We start from the raw sequence: 19,032 nt of genomic DNA on the forward strand, positions 1-19,032 counted from the left end.
TCTAGGCCGATTATTTATATCTCGTTTAACCTGTATCACAGTATCATAAAAATAAATTAAAAGATAATTTTTTAATGAAAGGACACTGGAGCGATCTTAATTGAATTGTTCAAAAGCACTAGCAAACTTACATTTAGTGAGCCCAACTGAATAGGAAGGCGCCCTGTGATACCTATCTTTTGTGACCAACTCACGCCATCGATTTATCCTGGTAAGGTTTCGTTTGAACCTCATTCCGTGTATGCTTTCTTTTCCAGCGGTTATTTACTATATAACGGATCCTCCACCCTGTTCGTGCGACGGCTCCTACCCTCAATCAAATTTACACATTCTCTTTTCCTGTAAATTTGATAAGATGCACCAGATAAAATTTATGTGGCCACTTATGCGCAAATACCAAATAGCCACCTGGCCCAGTACTTTTTACAATTATTATCTAATGAATTAGTATGTTTTACTGTAGCCTCATATCTACTCCTCTCATGGAGGACTAGGCAACTGGACAACTTCGTCCTATTAATTCTGAACTTAACCTTGTTTTTAAATCTACTGTTTCGAACAAATCACTTTTATCATTTGAATCATGAAAGTTTATTCCTTGGAATGTCTATTTTATATTGTGCTTTTTGTACTTTTATGATCTTCATAATTTAAGTATCGGATAAAGCGATTTGATGACCGAGTGTATTATTGGGATGAGAAATTTGAAAATAAATAGTCTCAGACATATTTGTTTGTTTTTGTAAAACAAATAAAACAATAGGTCTTTGACTATTTATTTTCACATTTTTCACCCACAAAATCTAATTCGAATAAACTATGTAAAAGAAAGAGTCAAAGACATGTATTTTCATAAAACATTACTTTTTTAAGTATTCAATATTTATAAACATTGCATTGTGTGCGATATTGAAATATACATTAAATTACAATTATTTGTGAGTTTTGGAGAACGTAGATAGATCTCCTCTATATATAGGGGGTTTGGTACCTGGGGGAGGGGGGTGGGCAAGGGGGCTTGACTGCAGGGTCAAGGGGAAGGTGGAGTGGGGAGTAGCTGCAGAGCCTGGTTGCAGGCCTTCAGCCTTCAATATTTACAAAGGCGGCAGCCGAAACGCGCTTGGACGTGTAAGCGAGATCCCAATAAAATCTGGGAGTAAAAACGTTACTGTGAGTGCTGGTGCATATATATATATATATAATGTTTCTACTAATAAAGAATGGTGTATCCTGAGCCCCGTGGTGTCGCCTCATTCTTCGTCATCAGAGGAGGAAGCCTTGGAAATAGTAGCGTGTCTAACCAACACGCGAGGATGGCCCTTCCGCAAGCGTTACGGGAGTCGCTAGTGTCAAAGGAGACTCCCCGACCGCCCCGCACCAAGCCTGATATGGAGGACTAGCTGCAATCCGCAGTCTATACTTGCATGGAGAAATGCCCTTACTTTACGGGTATTCCTGACTCCACAATGGGCATAATTGCGAGGCTGGAAGTGCGGGACTCAAGAGGGAAAACACCTACATGCCCAGAACAGACGCTGCAGTCCTTACCTGCAAACATGGCATGTCAGCTGCTCAATGGAGAAAAGGAATTGCTGACAAACTGGACCATCGCCAGCAAGTAAGAAACACTGCATGCTGGGAAATGCAGTCCATTTGCGGAGGCAGAGATGATTCCGTGCCATATTTTTGTGGTAACCTACACTACTTCAGTGCATAGGAACTGTTAATGGACTATAAAAGAGGGCTACGAGCGACAGTGGCAATTTTAAGCAGAAGGGCATTTGAAAAAGGAACCCTCCGAAACGCGTCATGCCCAATGTTTCTACTAAGAAAGAATGGTGTATCCTGAGCCCCGTGGTGTCGCCTCATTCTTCGTCGTCAGAGGAGGAAGCCTTGGAATTAGTAGCGTGTCTAACCAACATGCGAGGATGGCCCTTACACAAGCGTTACGGGAGTCGCTAGTGTCGAAGGAGACTCCCCGACCGCCCCGCACCAAGCCTGAAATGGAGGACTAGCTGCAATCCGCAGTCCATACTTGCATGGAGAAATGCCCTTACTTTACGGGTATTCCTGACTCCACAACGGGCAGAATTGCGAGGCTGGAAGTGCGGGACTCAAGAGGGAAAACACCTACAAGCCCAGAATAGATGCTGCAATCCTTACCTGCAAATATGGCATGTCAGCTGCTCAATGGAGAAAAGGAATCGCTGACAAATGGGACCATCGCCAGCAAGTAAGAAACACTGCATGCTGGGAAATGCAGTCCATTTGCGGAGGCAGAGATGATTCTGTGCCATATTTTCGTGGTAACCTACACTACTTCAGTGCATAGGAACTATTAATGGACTATAAAAGAGGGCTACGAGCAACAGTGGCAATTTTAAGCAGAAGGGCATTTGAAAAAGGAACCCTCCAAAACGCGTCATGCCCAATGTTTCTACTAATAAAGAATGGTGTATCCTGAGCCCCGTGGTGTCACCTCATTCTTCGTCGTCAGAGGAGGAAGCCTTGGAAATAGTAGCGTGTCTAACCAACACGCGAGTATGGCCCTTCCGCAAGCGTTACGGGAGTCGCTAGTGTCGAAGGAGACTCCCCGACCGCCCCGCACCAAGCCTGAAATGGAGGACTAGCTGCAATCTGCAGTCCATACTTGCATGGAGAAATGCCCTTACTTTACGGGTATTCCTGACTCCACAACGGGCAGAATTGCGAGGCTGGAAGTGCGGGACTCAAGAGGGAAAACACCTACACGCCCAGAACAGATGCTGCAGTCCTTACCTGCAAACATGGCATGTCAGCTGCCCAATGGAGAAAAGGAATCGCTGACAAACGGGACCATCGCCAGCAAGTAAGAAACACTGCATGCTGGGAAATGCATTCCATTTGCGGAGGCAGAGATGATTCCGTGCCATATTTTTGTGGTAACCTACACTACTTCAGTGCATAGGAACTTTTAATGGACTATAAAAGAGGACTACGAGCAACAGTGGCAATTTTAAGCAGAAGGGCATTTGAAAAAGGAACCCTCCGAAACGCGTCATGCCTAATGTTTCTACTAATAAAGAATGATGTATCCTGAGCCCCGTGGTGTCGCCTCATTCTTCGTCGTCAGAGGAGTAAGCCTTGGAAATAGTAGCGTGTCTAACCAACACGCGAGGATGGCCCTTCTGCAAGCGTTACGGGAGTCGCTAGTGTCGAAGGAGACTCCCCGACCGCCCCGCACCAAGCCTGAAATGGAGGACTAGCTGCAATCCGCAGTCCATGTGGAGAAGTGTGGCTCAATGTGGAGAAGTGTGGCTCAATGGTTAGAGCGGCAGACCTTGATGCAGAACGCTGGCCAGGGACCAGGGTTCGATTGCCGCCTCGGCAGGATCGGGCTTTAATTCCTCTGACTGGATATTCTCGCCTCAGTGCCGAATCTAAGCATGGGCCCCACGCTGCAACTCTGGGCAATAGCTTGCTTAGTCTCCACAACGGCCCCCGATGCACAAGGGATGCCTGGTTTCACCATGGGATGCCCAGGAGTGGACACCTCACAAGGAAAAGCCAGGAGGGGTTCCCTTGTGGTAGGAGTACAAGCGCCGGGATGCCTCCGGGTTACTGTTCGCGCTATACAAATACAACACATTTACATTTACATTTACATACTTGCATGGAGAAATGCCCTTACTTTACGGGTATTCCTGACTCCACAACGGGCAGAATTGCGAGGCTGGAAGTGCGGGACTCAAGAGGGAAAACACCTACAAGCCAGCTGCAGTCCTTACCTGCAAACATGGCATGTCAGCTGCTCAATGGAGAAAAGGAATCGCTGACAAACGGGATAATCGCCAGCAAGTAAGAAACACTGCATGCTGGGAAATTCAGTCCATTTGCGGAGGCAGAGATGATTCCGTGCCATATTTTTGTGGTAACCTACACTACTTCAGTGCATAGGAACTGTTAATGGACTATAAAAGAGGACTACGAGCAACAGTGGCAATTTTAAGCAGAAGGGCATTTGAAAAAGGAACCCTCCGAAACGCGTCATGCCCAATGTTTCTACTAATAAAGAATGGTGTATCCTGAGTCCCGTGGTGTCGCCTCATTCTTCGTCGTCAGAGGAGGAAGCCTTGGAAATATATATATATATATATATATATATATATATATATATATATATATATATATATATATATATATATATATATATGACACGAACTCCGTTATGCCCTGAAAACAGCTCCAGAACACCAACGAAACCGGACCCAAATGGATAGTTTGCAAAAATTAATGATTTCATCCTTCGTGCAGAAAAACACGCCGCCATGACACGTTTCGGGACCTCGGTCCCTTGATCACATGACATGATCCGGCATTACACCCATCATTTTAAAGTGCAAGTACATCATCAGCTGACCCCTCAGCCTGTGGACATAAAAAACAGACTTCAGCCTCGTCCAGGAATGAATACATCACATATCAAATGTAAAATTATAATTGATTATACATGGTTCATGTAAATTTAAAATACAACATGTACACATAAGAGAAAAACATTTCAAGGAAATTATTGCTCCTTTTCCCAAACGTAAACTGTCTTTCCTCCTATCCCTTTCATGTTTGTTTCCATTAATTGAATTGATTAAAGTATACAATCAATTAAAAGAATAAAAATGAGTCCTTATATTTCATGTTAAAATCATGACTAAAAATATACAATTCATATATTCTGTGCAAATTCGCTCTATTGTGTGCAAATTACGCAAATGGAAACAAAACATCCTCGTCCTTCAGAGGAACTCATGTTTAAGGACCACGTTTCAAAATATATATATATATATCTACTAGCAGCCCGTCCCGACGTTGTACGGGGTATAAATTGCTGTCGGCCAGTAGTATATTGTTTTGTAGGATTTCGTTTTGATACCATTTCTTATCTGTGACAGGCCTGTGAAACGCTCCGATTCAAAGTGCACTGCTGATGCACTTAAGAGTGCGGGTTCAGTAGTGTGTGAACTAGAGTTTCCCTACTTTATTTTATCTTGCAATATTATATAGCGCAAACTCGACAACATGGCATGAGCACAATTTACATTACAGAAGAACACATTCATTTGTGGTAGGCACAGGGATACAAAGCGAATTGCCTGGAATCACAGGATGTTGAGCTGATGCCGAGATTTGAACGTACCTCCCCAGCTCTAAAGTTCGCAATTCTAGAACTTGTGGCGGGAGGTGTGTCTAAAAGTGTATGTCGGTGCTAACCATCAATGAGAGAGACCTGTGCATTTCTCAAATGGGTGGTGAAAAAATATGAGTATGTTGCTGGAAATGTGGGCCGCCGTGCCAACAATGTACTTACCGGGGGAGGGTAAAGACCCATTATTCTGCAACTTTCTTTCCGCATACCATCACTCTGCATACTTTAATTACGAAAGTACCATGACTCCGCAATGCCATTATAACGCATGGCATTACATTTTTGTATGCTTTTACCACGCATACATTTACAACGAAATTCGTTGTAAATGCATGAATGGTAAAAGCATGTTTTTTTAAAATGTTTGAATAAGGTAAGTATGGGTATAGGGGTATATGTTTTGGGGTACTGAGGTATATGTTTTGGGGTGTTTGGGTATTTTAAGGGTTCAGATATAGTTTTGGGTTATGGGGTACAGGGGTATTTTTAGTGTTTAGGGATATGTATGGGTTTTGGGGTACAGTGGTATTTTAAGGGTTCATAGCTAGGTTTGGGTTTTGGGGTACAGGGTTATTTTAGGGTTCAGGGCTAGTTTGGGGTTTTGGGGTACAGGGTTATTTTAGGGTTCAGGGCTAGTTTGGGGTTTTGGGGTACAGTTTTATTTTTAGGGTTCAGGGGTAGGTTTGGGTGTTGGGGTACAGGGGTATTTTAAGGGTTCAGGGCTAGTTTTGGGTTTTGGGGTACATGGGTATTTTAGGGTTATTCGTCTGAATAAAAGTCCTTGATTGAAGCCAAGAACAGTGTAATTCAATTAAGCAGTTTTTATGGGTAAGAGAGCAAAGTGCAACTTTTTGCACTTCCATCACCCATATAATCTACCCTTGTGACAGAACTTCACGAAGGTTAACATATTTATATACACATACACATATCTCTCTCTATATATATATATATATATATATATATATATATATATATATATATATATATATATATACTAGCAGCCCGCCCCAGCGTTGCCCGGGGAAGAAGGGCGCTGGGGGCAGCATTTCAGGCTTGCGTGCACTCCCGCCCCGGCCCCTGCCCCCGCCCGCCACGACATTGTCTGTGTCCCGGACAATGTTGTGGTGGGCGGGGGCCGGGGCGGGAGTGCATGCAAGCCTGAAATGCTGCTCCCAGAGCCTGAGCCTTACCTCAGCCGCATTTGTTCAGGGCCAACCTCCCGCACCGGCTCCCTCCCGCCCCGACATTTCCCGTGTCCCAGAGCCTTACCTGAGCCGCTGCTCCTCCCCGCGCTCCTCACTTCACCGCCACTCCTCCTCGTCATGACGCACCTGAGCTGCCACTCCTCCCAGCGCTCCTCACTTCACCGCCGCTCCTTCTCGTCATCACGTACGTTGCGGCCAGCTCTACGTCGCGGCCAGCGCAGCGTCGCAGCCGGCGCTACTTTCAGGGCACTACTTTTTATTTTAAGTTATATTTTTAAATTTACGGTTTTTTAATTTTCTATAGCCTATGTCCATCTGCACACCCTGAGGATTACAACAATGTATTTGGTGTGTGGTTGGCGCTGTGGTTCCCGAGTTTACCTTGCCAAAAGGTTTGTGTTCTCTCTTTATAATAGTAGTATATATATATATATATATATATATATATACATATATATATATATATACTAGCAGCCCGTCCCGACGTTGTCCGGGTATGAATTGCTGCCGGCCAGTCGTATATTGTTTTGTAGGATTTCGTTTTGATACCATTTCTTATCTGTGACAGGCCTGTGAAACGCTCCGATTCAAAGTGCACTGCTGATGCACTTAAGAGTGCGGGTTCAGTAGTGTGTGAACTAGAGTTTCCCTACTTTATTTTATCTTGCAATATTATATAGCGCAAACTCGACAACATGGCATGAGCACAATTTACATTACAGAAGAACACATTCATTTGTGGTAGGCACAGGGATACAAAGCGAATTGCCTGGAATCACAGGATGTTGAGCTGATGCCGAGATTTGAACGGACCTCCCCAGCTCTAAAGTTCGCAATTCTAGAACTTGTGGCGGGAGGTGTGTCTAAAAGTGTATGTCGGTGCTAACCATCAATGAGAGAGACCTGTGCATTTCTCAAATGGGTGGTGAAAAAATATGAGTATGTTGCTGGAAATGTGGGCCGCCGTGCCACCAATGTACTTACCGGGGGAGGGTAAAGACCCATTATTCTGCAACTTTCTTTCCGCATACCATCACTCTGCATACTTTAATTATGAAAGTACCATGACTCCGCAATGCCATTATAACGCATGGCATTACATTTTTGTATGCTTTTACCACGCATACATTTACAACGAAATTCGTTGTAAATGCATGAATGGTAAAAGCATGTTTTTTTTAAATGTTTGAATAAGGTAAGTATGGGTATAGGGGTATATGTTTTGGGGTACTGAGGTATATGTTTTGGGGTGTTTGGGTATTTTAAGGGTTCAGATATGGTTTTGGGTTATGGGGTACAGGGGTATTTTTAGTGTTTAGGGATATGTATGGGTTTTGGGGTACAGTGGTATTTTAAGGGTTCATGGCTAGGTTTGGGTTTTTGGGTACAGGAGTACTTTTAGGGTTCAGGGCTAGGTTTGGGTTTTGGGGTACAGGGTTATTTTAGGGTTCAGGGCTAGGTTGGGGTTTTGGGGTACAGTGTTATTTTTAGGGTTCCGGGCTAGGTTTGGGTTTTGGGGTACTTGGGTATTTTTAGGGTTCAGGGGTAGGTTTGGGTGTTGGGGTACAGGGGTATTTTAAGGGTTCAGGGCTAGGTTTGGGTTTTGGGGTACATGGGTATTTTAGGGTTCAGGGATAGGTTTGGGTTTTGGGGTACAGTGATATTTTAAGGGTTCAGGGCTAGGTTTGGGTTTTGGGGTACAGGGGTACTTTTAGGGTTCAGGGCTTGGTTTGGGAACAGGGGTGTTTTAGGTTTCAGGGTTAGGTTTGGGGTTTGGGGTACAGGGTTATTTTTAGGGTTGAGGGCTAGGTTTGAGTTTTGGGGTACATGGGTATTTTTAGGGTTCAGGGGAAGGTTTGGGTTTTGGGGTAGAGGGGTATTTTAAGGGTTCAGGGCTAGGTTTGGGTTTTGGGGTATATGGGTATTTTAGGGTTCAGGGGTAGGTTTGGGTTTTGGGGTACAGTGGTATTTTTAGGGTTCAGGGCTAGGTTCGGGTTTTGGGGTACAGGGGTATTATAACCTTTGAGGTGGGTAATCTCAGGAACCACAGCAGCAACCACAACACCCAATACAGCGTTGGAAAGGGCAGTTGCAGCAGAAGGACATAGGCTATGCAGACGCCCACCATATACATTTAAAAGGTAAATGAACCGTGCCAGCAAAGTAGTCCCTTGTGGGCGGGTCTGCGTTGTGCTGTGGGCGTGTGCTGGGGGCGTGACAAACGCTGGGGACATGTGGTACATTCCGCCCTTCATGCCTTGTGTCATATCGTGTGCTAACCCCTCCCTACTCCCTTTAAATACCCCTGCACCACATAATCATAGCCCACCCTTACTCCTTAAAATATCCCAACACCCTTAAACACTAACCCATCTTAACCCTATAAATGTACCCTGTACCCCAAAACCCAAACCTATCCCTAAACCCTAAAAATACCCCTGTACCCCAAAACCCAAACTTAGCCCTGAATCCTATAAATACCCCTGTACCTCAAAACCCAAACCTACCCCTGAACCCTAAAAATACCCCTGTACCCCAAAACCCAAACCTAGCCAAGAACCCTAGACATACCACTGTACCCCAAAACCCAAACTTACCCCTGAACCCTAAAATACCCCTGTACCCCAAAACCCAAACCTAGCCCTGAACCCTTAAAATACACCTGTACCCCAAAACCCAAACCTACCCCTGAACCCTAAAAATACCCCTGTACCCCAAAACCCAAACCTAGCCCTGAACCCTAAAAATAACCCTGTACCCCAAAACCCAAACCTACCTCTGAACTCTAAAATACCCCTGTACCCCAAAACGCAAACTTAGCCCTGAACCCTAAAAATACCCCTGTACCTCAAATCCCAAACCTAGCCCTGAACCCTTAAAATACCCCTGAACCCCAAAACCCAAACCTACCCCTGAACCCTAAAAATACCCCTATACCCCAAAACCCAAACATAGCCCTGAACCCTAAAGATACCCCTGTACCCCATAACCTAAAACTATATCTGAACCCTTAAAATACCCAAACACTCCAAAACATATACCTCAGTACCCCAAAACATATACCCCTATACCTATACTTACCTTATCCAAGCATTAAAAAAAACATGCTTTTACCATTCATGCATTTACAACGAATTCCATTGTAAATGTATGCGTGGTAAAAGCATATTAAATGTAATGCAATGCGTTATAATTGCATTGCGGAGTCATGGTACTTTCGTAATGAAAGTATGTGAAGTGATGGTATGCGGAAAGAAAGTTGCGGAATAATGGAGGTTTACCCTCCCCCGTAAAGTACATTGGTGGCACGTCGGCCCACACCTCCAGCACCATCCATTTGAAAAATGCTCAGGTCTCTCTCATTGATGTCAGCACCAACATACACTTTTAGACACACCTCCCGCCACAAGTTCTAGAATTGCGAACTTTAGAGCTGGGGAGCCACGTTCGAATCTCGGCATCAGCTCAACATCCTGTGATTCCAGGTAAATTGCTTTGTCTCCCCGTGCCTACCACAAATGAATGTGTTCTTCTGTAATGTAAATTGTGCTCATGCCATGTTGTTGAGTTTGCGCTATATAATATTGCAAGGAAAAATAAAGTAGGGAAACTCGACTTCACACACTACTGAACGCGCACTCTTAAGTTCATCAGTAGTGCACTGTGAATCAGAGCTTTTCACAGGCCTGTCACAGATAAGAAATGCTATGAAAACGAAATCCTACAAAACAATATACGACTGGCCGGCAGCAATTCATACCCAGACAACGTCGGGACGGGCTGCTAGTATATATATATATATATATATATATATATATATATATAGAGAGAGAGAGAGAGAGAGAGAGAGATATGTGTATGTGTATATAAATATGTTAACCTCCGTGAAGTTCTGTCACAAGGGTAGATTATATGGGTGATGGAAGTGCAAAAAGTTGCACTTTGCTCTCTTACCCATAAAAACTGCTTAATTGAATTACACTGTTCTTGGCTTCAATCAAGGATTTTTATTCAGACGAATGCCTTTGCTTGGTGGCTGTAAATCGATTTAGCGATTTAGTACTTATTGAGGAATTCGTTTTACAGGTAAGTCCCAGGGGGCTGCAAAATGTTAATGAGAGAAGCATTTTTTCGGGGGGGAATGTATGTATTTGCATTTTCTTAATCATATTACAAAACCACATCAGATATACAAAACATCTCATTTCTGTTTTCAGTACAAGCAGAGCGTAGTCCAACAATATTACCACATAGGTAATCGACAGTATCAAATAATGTCTGTCAACGGGATCTCCTGTCTCCCCTCCCACCCTAAGTGCCCCCCCTCTCCCCCAGTCTACTGCAAATCCGTGAGGGCGAGGCCATATTAAATTAGCCATGGCTTCCATATTTTCCAGAATTTTTTCAGGCACCCCCTTGCTTTATAGGTTGTTTTCTCCCCAGCATATACATGTCCATCACTCTCCGTCATTCTTCCAGCATTGGATTGGTAAAAGCACCCCATGCCCTCCCATATCCCTTTTGGTTAACACCAGGCACAGCTGGAGCAACGTCAGCTTCACTTTGGGGAGATCAATCTCTGTGGGTATACCCAGCAAAATGACCAGAATACCTTATGCACGCAACATTAGAATAATAAACAGAAGTGTCAGTGTGGAAACAATGTACATCAGAACAAAGCCAACAGAAATATTCAGGAAATAATAGTTTTTTTTTTTGCAGCACAAATGTCACTATAGTTCACTTTTAATGATTTCAGAAACAGCCAGCCGACACGCGTTTCATCGCATTTGGAAAAGTGTTTCCGCGACTGCTCAGGGCTGAAATTCTAAGTATAGAGAGAGAGAAGGTCGCTCCACCGGTGTTAATTCCCTTGACCTGTTGTAACAATTTCTCGATGTGATACACATAAAGCAAAATGTAATACTAGGTGAATTTTCAGTTAAGACACAACATCAGTGAATTTGTTTGTAAGTATTCCAAAATTGTAGTTAACGCGAGGCGTGTTGAGGAGGTTGCGCATTCGGTGCTGAATCTATGCAGTCTGCCCGGGAGGTGGTAAATGGCGCTTTCTTGGAGCGGATAACTGGTCCACACTTTGGAACACGGCGACCCGGGAGAAGACTGATCATCAGTTCTCACACATCTACCAGAAAGAACAGAGTTTTATCAAAACATGTTGTGTAAGGTGTCAAACACTTTGGAATACTACCTCCCCCACCCCCCGGGGGTATCATTCCACCCTTATAGAGGGAGAAGACATGTAGTTACTGCTTTACCCGGTTAAAGTTAAACAGAGCCTCAGCATCACACAATGGATGCTGCTGCCACAGACACGAGCTTGACCTCCTGCACCTGGACGAAAATCCGGCAAGGGAAGCCTGGAGAGTAGGTTTCCTGTCGAGGGAGGTGCTAGCCCCTCCCCAGACAGCCTGTAGTGTATTGGGGCAGGGTGGGTTCAATGGAAAGATGCTTTTCCAGACACTGCCTGGGGCACACAAGGTCCTCCATGCATAGCCCGGTTCAAACCAGTTGCTGGGGCACTCCAGCCCCAGCTCTGGCGCGAAACTGGACAAAGAGAAAGGGGTGTAACAACCCACTTCTCAGGTTCCACCCATAGGAGGGACCTAGCAGGTAATCCAGCCCCTTAGATTAGTATAAAGATAGGAGCTGTGTCTAGAGACATTAGATTATCCTGGACTGAAACTCTGAAACGAAACTCTTGGACCTTCGACGTTCTATATCGACTAAAAGACTAAGACATCTCTTTTGTGGTCAAGGAGTGACCACCCTGTGCAAACAGGCACCCCAGTAACTTGCTGGTTTGCTTTGTCAACGCTCCCTCCGGAACCCGAAGACTCAGCGACTCAGGGACTAGACTTACAGACTTCACCGACTCCGACCCACATCCACAGCAAAGCTGAGACCCGTGGTGGACACGAGAGAATTGGGACCGGACACCCTGGACTACCTGCTCTTTGCTAACGGTGCAGCTTCTGAGGTATCCTCAAAGTTGTGCATTGGAGTGTGAGAAGCCCCAGACCCGAACAGAATTTGCAACAAAGCTCAGCCCTCCACACTCCACGAGTGCTGTGTGGGGCTCGCTCTTGCATTTCAGCTTGATGCGTCTTCCCGGTTGCTAGCCCGTTGGCTAGTTAGCCCTCCAAAGACTTTCTTTGAAAACTACACCATTTGTCTGGTTACTCCGGGCTTGCTACAGCTTCCCTGCAAAGGAGAAGCTCCCCAGACCTTGCTGATCTGCCCTGAAGCCAATCTTCCCTTCCTGCGTGGATTGCGTTTACCAAGGCTTGTTGGGTCCAATCTGGATACCGACACCACAGTCAACAAGATCCTATGTGGGACAGCTCGAATCCAGCTCCTGGGTTCGACGATGCCTCCTGGTCCTCGTGGCTGCAGAGACAAGCTTCACCTTCTTCACTTGAAGCACTCGACAACGCCTGGTTCCTTCCTCTGCTTTCAGGTTCTTCTCATCTTCGATCCATCCTTGGATCCACCCGGACACTTTTCTCTTGGTCGCCTGCAGCACTTCTTTACAGCTCTCCATAAGAAACGGCAACAAAACCAGACACGATTTTAACACCTATGCACCCGGATTTCGTGGGTGAGGTAACTCGAGTACTCCAGTGCTCCTGTGGGTGTTGACTCTCGAAGTGTCCTAGTTTAAAAAGGTTTTACCGTAGTACACCCGGGAGTTTCCTTAATCTACTCCTTTGTAACTTTTACATTCCCATTATAACTCTATGGTAACTCGCGACTGTGTTCAGACACTGCACGCGTCTCCCGTGGGCCTCCTACATCCAATCCTTTGGTTGTCCAGTGTAGCCCCAGCGATTCCCTAGGCTCTAGGCCTATTCACCATTCCTGAAGTGGTTCTTATACCACTTACTTAGTATACGGTTCATAAGGCCCCTAGGGCAGAATTGTATTTGTGCAACTTAAAGTATGCTTGATGAATAACTTGTAATGTATCTCGATCTCTGACCTCATAAGGAGTTCAGAGGGGTTGTGTTAGTAATAAATACATATATATTTTATATATACCTTGTGTGGTGTCCTTTCATTTGATATTCAAGGGATTATAATTGGTAAAACAGCTTGCTTCCCATGCTCTCTGAAGTTTTAGCCTAAGACTGCTGGTCCATGCTACCACTAGGATAGCTGATCTATAAGGTTGACTTTACAACCACCATCATAAGGGTAGTTTAGACTGGTGCAAGGTGCGCACTAGAATAGTGGACATCATATACCAGGCTAACTTCTCACAACGAGTACTCAAGGCGGGCCTAAAGGCTAGGAGCAGCTAAGTCAGGGGCACAGAGGATGGGTCAGGGCCTGTCTGCAGGGTCAACACTGTGCCCAGAGTGCTGTGCACTGCTGAATATAAACAAAACAGAGTGCCAATACTGCTCAATGGATCCACCTGTTTTATATGAGCAACGACTTTGAACTATTGCCACATACAAAGGACAAACAAATGTCAGATTTAATCAATTTCATTTTTGTTTTTTTTGTGATGAAAAAGTGTTATTTTTTATTTTTAGACAAAATTGTCAATTTTCATATAGACAAAAAGAGGGAACAGGTATTTAAAAAAATTTCTTTTGATAAAGTGAAGAGAATCAGAGAGTTATAGACACGACCAATGAATAGTGCCTAAGTGTAAGTGCTCAATCACACGAACTCTTCAATCATCCAACATACATTCCGTGAAGCAATCAAACACCAAACTCCATCCACACTACGTCAGACATACGGGTAAAATAAGATTTAAGAAGAAAGGAAAGAAAAAAGAAACAGAAACTTTTAATACCCTCACCTAGAACCAAGGAATCTATTATTGTTTTAAGGGGTGGGGTATTAATAGCATTTTTATAACAATTTTTTGAAAATCACATTTAAGTCAAAATACCAGGCCATCAGCATTTTCCAACAATCTATAGAAAAATCACCAACAATATTCTCATTTGATTGGCCTGAACAACAAGAAAGGGTCGACGCGTTTCGAAGCCCCTTAATAACGGGGGTTCTCCTCAGGACCTTGGGGGATTAAATCCTGTGAAAACATAAAAAGTAACAGTCCTTACTATCAAAACTCCTGGGGTAAACCTTCAACTTCAAAAAGACCAGCACTTGCTCGAATGATTACCTTATCTTCTTCAATATCTTAAGGGAAATGGGTAAACTTCTAAGTCCAACATCCCACACATTATAGATGACGATGTCCTGAATAATGCTGCACCAGTAGTCTACTGTTAAAACCAAAGAAACTGAATTATAGTATCCGGTTCGTAAATACAAGGTTTTGGCTTTTACGCAAAGAAAAAAAGGGGGGGGGGTTTACTGCTCAATCGGGCATTTACCTTCCTTCGGAGGTCTATGTCTGTTTTTCAAAAGATGCCAGTCATTACTTGCTAGTTGTGAATTCCCACCCGGTTCCTGCATGGAAAAAAGCGGAGGGTGAAGCCTGTCATTAACCGTCTTCCAACACGGTGTGTACAATTTTTGCATGTCTCTGCCGAACACTTCCATATTGAACGGGCTCTGTGCCGGGTTCTGCATACGTTCGAACATACCTTAGTCAAACACGGGTCTCTTCTCCGTAGCGCAGCGTCTGCCGATCGACCGTCGCTTGTCGGAGCTCGTCAGTATCGGCCATTTGAATTATGACGTAATTGTTGCCCGCGTGGTGTCGGGAAATGTAGTTCCTCACGAGTTGTCAATCTCCTATTCTGACAATCGATCACATGTACTCTCGATTTAATCTTTTAAGGATTCGTTGGTACCTTCTTTTAACTGCGACTTTGACAAGCAGTCAGTGTCGGATTTTATCAAACTCAAATCGGAATTTATGGAATTCTGCCGAAAAATAAGATTGACAACATTTTTTTCAGATCAAATACAACCATCCAATTTGGAGAATACAGGTCTTAAGAAAAAATCTAAGTTTTGTCCTCCAACTAGCAAGGTACCAAAAGAGGTTCTAACTTTTGAAAAAACAATGCTGTCTGCCATCTCGACTGAAGAAAAGAAAAAATCTGGCTTCATTAAACAAAGTCTCTCAAAGGGACAAAAAGAGGCTCTTCAATCACTTGCTAACAACAAAAATATAATAATCAAACAAGCAGATAAGAGCGGCTCCATTGTCATCTGGGGAGTCGATGCCTACATAACTGAGATCAATAAACAACTATCTGATAAAGGCTGTTACAGAAAAATAGATAAGGACCCTACTCAGGATTTACAAAGAGAACTATTTGCGATTGTGGATCAAGCGTCTGAACAAGGATTCTTAGGCAAAAAAGAAACAGAGTATCTCAAAAATAAACATCCACGCGTACCCCTCTTTTACGCGTTACCTAAGATGCATAAAGAAGAGAAGCAACCACCGGGGAGACCCATCGTCTCTGGATGTGATTCACTCTTCGAGCCTGTTTCTAAATTCATTGATTTTTTCCTGAAGCCTTTTTTGACGGAAGTAAGATCTTTCATACAGGACACCACTGACTTCATCAATAAGTTGTGTGACTTACCCTTCGAAGAAAATAATGACTATCTAGTGAGCATGGATATCACATCTTTATATACCCAGATCCCACAGGAGGAAGGTTTGGAAGTACTCAGGTTCTTCCTAAATAAGAGAGCAAGACCAATGAAGGTGCCAACAGAATTTATTCTTGAATTGGCCAAACTTGCCCTGAAAAAGAATTTCTTTACATTCCAGGAAGACTTTTACTTCCAGACTCGCGGAGTGGCGATGGGCTGCCCCTTCGCCCCTGAGCTGGCAGTCCTCTTTATGAGTAAATTCGAGGATAAATTAATTTATGAAAACAACCCTTTTGCCCTATGGATCGGAGGATGGCTCCGATACATAGACGACGTCTTCTTCACGTGGTCAGGAACGGAGGAACAACTTGTGGCGTTTCACCAATGGCTCAACAATTGGACGGAAAACATAAAATTCTGTGTACAATATTCGAAACACCAGTTATCTTTCTTGGATGTGGAAATATATTGTACAGATGGAGTTTTGGTTACAACTCTATATAGAAAAGAAACGGACAGAAATAAAGCTTCACACTTCTCAAGCTATCACCCGAGAAGCCTCAAAGAAAATCTTCCACTGGGCCAATTTCTGCGTATACGCAGAAACTGCACTTTTAAGGATGAATATATGTTCCATGCAAATGCTTTGAGAGAAAGGTTATTATCAAGAGGATATCCAGCTAAACTACTGAAACGCGCTTTAAAAAGAGCTTGATGGACACCCAGAGAGACCCTTTTGACGAAAAGAACTAAGAACGACCAAAACAGAATAGTGTATGTATCTACATTTTGTCCAACCTCTAATTGGTTGAAAAGAGAAATCCAAAAGAACTGGCATTTAGTCAAAGACTTGGATGAACGCCTGGCAGAGACTCCACTTTTTGCCTTTAAAAAGGACAAGTGCGTGGCAAATCATATTGTTAGAGCCGCAATGCCTAAACACAAACCCCAATCCCTCAGGGAATACATGAACCTTCCACCCATCACAGGGCATCACCAATGTGGGACATGTGTATCCTGTGCCTCGGCTATTGAAGGAGATCTGTTTCAACACAATGGGATCAGCTGGAGACACTCAAGATTCACGAATTGCAAAACCAAATTTGTGATCTATGGAATTTTGTGTCCATGCAATAGCCACTATATAGGAGAAAAAAAACGAGCCAAGGAGTCAGACAACGAATAAATCAACATAGATCTCGGATTAAAAAAACCATCCTCACTGCACCTCTGGTGCAACATTGGTTTGACCATGCAAAAACAGAAAATGATCTAAAATGGACAGTGATCTCCAAGGTGGAACCCGACCCAAGAGGAGGTGACCTGGAGGCAAAATTATCATCTTGAGAAGCGACTCCGATCTTGAAATACAACTCATCAGTCACAGGACTGAATGAGATGTCGGAATTATACCATCTGTAAGGCCCCATTAGCTGAATCCAATTTTCTAACCATTACCCCATTGCACCTCCAGTAAACCATCCAAGTCTTAACACACTTACATCCTGTTTCTCCGTACATAGATACATGGCTGATCCTTTAAAATGAAAAAATCTCCAAGTACATGGACTGCCCGGCAATTTACAAAGTACACTAATCCTTAAGTTTGACCACACCGACAGCATATGGTATCGACTTCACATTACGAGTACGACAACCCGTAATTAAATACGAGTGTGATCTTCCTAAAAGAATACATCCCCAAGGACACTGACTGTTTGGCAAAGTCGCAGTTAAAAGCAGGTACCAACGAATCCTTAAAAGATTAAATTGAGAGTATATGTGATCGATTGTCAGAATAGGAGATTGACAACTCGTGAGGAACTACATTTCCCGACACCACGCGGGCAACAATTACGTCATAATTCAAATGGCCGATACTGACGAGCTCCGACAAGCGACGGACGATCGGCAGATGCCGCGCTACGGAGAGGAGACCCGTGTTTGACTAAAGTATGTTCGATCGTATGCATAACTCGGCACACAGCCTGTTCAATATGGAAGTGTTCGGCAGAGACATGCAAAAATTGTACACACCGTGTTGGAAGACGGTTAATGACAGGCTTCCCCCTCCGCTTTTTTCCATGCAGGAACCGGGTGGGAATTCGCAACTAGCAAGTAAAGACTGGCATCTTTTGAAAAACAGACATAGACCTCCGAAGGAAGGTAAATGCCCGATTGAGCAGTAAACACCCCCCCTTTTTTTCTTTGCGTAAAAGCCAAAACCTCGTATTTCCGAACCGGATACTATAATTCAGTTTCTTTGGTTTTAACAGTAGACTACTGGTGCAGCATTATTCAGGACATCGTCATCTATAATGTGTGGGATGTTGGACTTAGAAGTTTACCCATTTCCCTTAAGATATTGAAGAAGATAAGGTAATCATTCGAGCAAGTGCTGGTCTTTTTGAAGTTGAAGGTTTACCCCAGGAGTTTTGATAGTAAGGACTGTTACTTTTCATGTTTTCACAGGATTTAATCCCCCAAGGTCCTGAAGAGAACCCCCGTTATTAAGGGGCTTCGAAACGCGTCGACCCTTTCTTGTTGCTCAGGCCAATCAAATGAGAATATTGTTGGTGATTTTTCTATAGATTGTTGGAAAATGCTGATGGCCTGGTATTTTGACTGAAATATGATTTTCAAAAAATTGTTATAAAAATGCTATTAATACCCCACCCCTTAAAACAATAATAGATTCCTTGATTCTAGGTGAGGGTATTAAAAGTTTCTGTTTCTTTTTTCTTTCCTTTCTTCTTAAATCTTATCTTACCCGTATGTCTGACGTAGTGTGGAAGGAGTTTGGTATTTGATTGCTTCACGGAATGTATGTTGGATGATTGAAGAGTTTGTGTGATTGAGCACTTACACTTAGGCACTATTCATTGGTCGCGTCTATAACTCTCTGATTCTCTTCACTTTATCAAAAGAAAGAATTTTAAATACCTGTTCCCTCTCTTTGTCTATATGGAAATTGACAATTTTGTCTAAAAATAAAAAATAACACTTTTTCATCACAAAAAAAACAAAAATTAAATTGATTAAATCTGACATTTGTTTGTCCTTTGTATGTGGCAATAG

The 19,032-nt window shown here is 43.5% G+C and overlaps 1 protein-coding gene across 1 annotated transcript in view; it reads right to left on the minus strand.

Moving 5' to 3' along the window:
- Positions 1 to 19,032, minus strand: part of LOXHD1 (lipoxygenase homology PLAT domains 1) — a 1,115,079-nt gene that overhangs the window by 581,078 nt on the left and 514,969 nt on the right. The window lies entirely within an intron of this gene.

Source organism: Lissotriton vulgaris, chromosome 3_1 (assembly GCF_964263255.1).
Source record: "Lissotriton vulgaris chromosome 3_1, aLisVul1.2, whole genome shotgun sequence".
Taxonomy (NCBI): domain Eukaryota; kingdom Metazoa; phylum Chordata; class Amphibia; order Caudata; family Salamandridae; genus Lissotriton; species Lissotriton vulgaris.